General features: G+C 37.3%; 1 protein-coding gene across 2 annotated transcripts in view; it reads left to right on the top strand.

The window, feature by feature from the left end:
• mfsd3 (major facilitator superfamily domain containing 3) overlaps positions 1-1,506 on the top strand; it is a 19,228-nt gene extending 17,722 nt beyond the window's left edge. For both annotated transcript variants that reach the window (XM_055224312.1, XM_033972848.2), the window contains exon 6: positions 1-1,506. This exon is cut by the window's left edge and continues 468 nt beyond it. The gene's annotated coding sequence lies outside the window, so the exon portion shown is untranslated.
• The last annotated feature ends 1,253 nt before the right edge of the window (positions 1,507-2,759 follow it).

Genomic DNA, 2,759 nt, shown 5'->3' with positions numbered 1-2,759 from the left:
GCTCTAGTCTTAAGAGTGAAAGGTATAAAAGCTGTTTTATCCACTGAGCCATTTTATGTTTTAAAACGCCAGCAATAAGCGGGCAACAGCAATATGGCTACTCTCAGATGTTTGTTTTAACACGTCGTACTGTAATATTGTCATGTTGTACGGTTTACAGTGAATTGCTGCTACCTCACACAATCAGTGGATGGTACAATACACTGTACCAGGGGTGATGGTGTGGTTGCTATTTGATTTGATGGCAACAGTGTGGAATTATTGTACATGTATGAAATATGGAGCTTAGGAAAAGCCTTGAGTAGTAGCACTGATTATTTTTAGAGGGCTTAAACGGAACTAAATGGCCCAAGTTAGTTTTTGTGGAACATTCATAGGTATATTAACTTGCTGATCAAAAAGTAAATGTCTTAGTGCCACTAATAATGGCAAAAAACCCTACTTCTAGTTACCTCAAAATCTTCCTTGGGCTCATTTGGTTCTCACATTTCAATATATTATGCTTTATTACATGCGTCACTCAATGCATTTTATCTCTGCCTTACATACTGCATGGTGCCATTATCCATAACACTTAATTTACTGCTGAAAATATGACGACGCACAGTTGAACTTCTACTCTGCTATACTACAGGTACTATGCTGTATAAATTAGTACCGGGCTGGGCTATAAATGCTACTTCAAATGTGATGCTTTTACAGAGAGAATTCTGAATGTAAAAGAGGTATACTCTCAATTTGAATGGGAGAAAAAACAAGCCCCAACTTTGAGTTTCGCTGTGGTGCAGTTGCAGGTCACTTTTCATCTTAATGGCTGCTGTAAATTGAACATTAAATTTAGCAGCTAATGTATGTACTGTACTGAACGTGAGGGTATGTACAAAGCACATTTCTTATGTATCTCTTATGAAGGATTTCTTGAGATTCACAAACTAGTGGGAGCAGGCTTCACATCTCTACTGGTAAAAAAAATACAGATGGTAGGTTTAAGCCATAACATTAATATGGCAAGTTAGTGAGAATTTCTGACAACCAGTAAGGTTTAGCATTTGTGGATCTTTTGGATATTTCTTTCAAAACCAGTTAAACACCCCTAGAGTTACATAGGCCCCTGCTCTCGATCTGAAATTATGACATCAACCTATTCAGTATAAAATACTATTTTGAATCTGGAAACTGAAAAAAATCTTCCAAAAATTGCGGCTGAATTAGAGCGTCTCTGCCCCTGGATTGGTCACATTTTTCTCCCCACATCTTAATCTGTCAATATGTTGCTTGGACTGCAGACTGGAAAAACAGGGTTTGAGATGTGCTGTACCTTGTTAAATTTCTCAGATCCACTATAAAATTTCACATTTGGCTGGATAATAGACAGATGATGCCATGAAATCACTGCTGGTCATTATGCATTTTGTGGTTTACTGGACAGGAGAGTAGGCCACTTGCAGACGACTTCCCTTGTGATGTGCGAAGCACAGAAATAAAGCTTAACTGTCAACTTCAAAATTTGGTATGTCATTTTTACCGTTGTGTGCTCTTGTTGTGTTTTCTATTCTTAAGGAAGAGGTTATGTGTGGTCTTAAAGGGACAATCCCACCTTTTGAAAATCCTCCGTGGCTTATAGCAGTTCCACACAACACTGGCACTGCGCAGTGAAGTCGCTGAGGGCTATAGGAGTGAATAGGACCCGTGTCACAGGATCCCCGCTCCATACAGCTCTAATGACACAACAAATGCACTGAAGGGGGATTAGGCCAGCTTACACAGCCCCTCAATACACCTCCACTTCACACTTTCACAGAGCTTATTTTAATGCATGTTTGTACAGCAGGGAGGAGGTTCAAACATGGGCTTTTATGTTTTAGTCCCTCATTGGTTACAAGAAGACAATGTTTTGAAAGGAGGCTTAGAAAGACGCATAACTGCACAGTAAAACTAAAAAGTTTAACCTACTTGAGTCGAGTTTTCTCTACATGAAAGCCACAATTTAATATTTATTTTTGTTACAGTAAAATTTCATTTTTAACACAAAATAATATTTTTTTAATAATGTCATGTTCATTTATACAAATTCTGATATAGATCAAGACCATTCTTGAAAGGTTCAAGTTATGTAGTTATTATTTATTCACAGTGTAGATGCCTCAAATAAAATAGTAAATATTTTCCAAACTAGTTTTAGTATTGATTGGTATCTAGGTATCAATTTTTGACAACCCTGATGTGGTTCTTTTAGGTTTACATCAAGTAGGTAAAATGTGGTATTGTTATATTTTTAAAAACATATTTACCCTATTGTCACAGTTTGAATTAAATATAAATTGTATGTTGGTTTTTTTCTTTAGTTTTTTTTTGTTTTTGTTTTTTTAAGCAAAGGTGGTGTAGTGAAGTAGTTTGGTTTAGAAGAAAAATCCAGAGAGTATAGAGTAGTTAATAACATACTCCAAGCACATCACATGTACACTTAAATAACAAGTCAGGGAGGACTAGAGAGTGACAAAAGGTAGTCAAGTGGTCTGGATCTTAAGGGCTGATGAGAGTGGGACCTCCTACCGCGGTTGCCAGATTGGCTAAAACCCCCTGCAGAGTAAGTGCATGTCTTGGGGGCCTCCCTCTCTGTACCATTACTTCAGAAATGCTATACATTGTTGTGTAGTGGTAGATTTGATGTGTTGTGTTTTCTTGTATTAACTTTGAGTCACAGTGGGAATAACATGGGGAAGTCCATTTGTATTGTCCATTGTTGTAAATGTATGGTG

This window comes from Periophthalmus magnuspinnatus, chromosome 9 (genome assembly GCF_009829125.3).
Source record: "Periophthalmus magnuspinnatus isolate fPerMag1 chromosome 9, fPerMag1.2.pri, whole genome shotgun sequence".
Taxonomy (NCBI): Eukaryota; Metazoa; Chordata; class Actinopteri; order Gobiiformes; family Gobiidae; genus Periophthalmus; species Periophthalmus magnuspinnatus.
The sequence above is the reverse complement of the archived record's forward strand: the minus strand, read 5'-3'. Positions and strand labels throughout refer to the sequence as shown.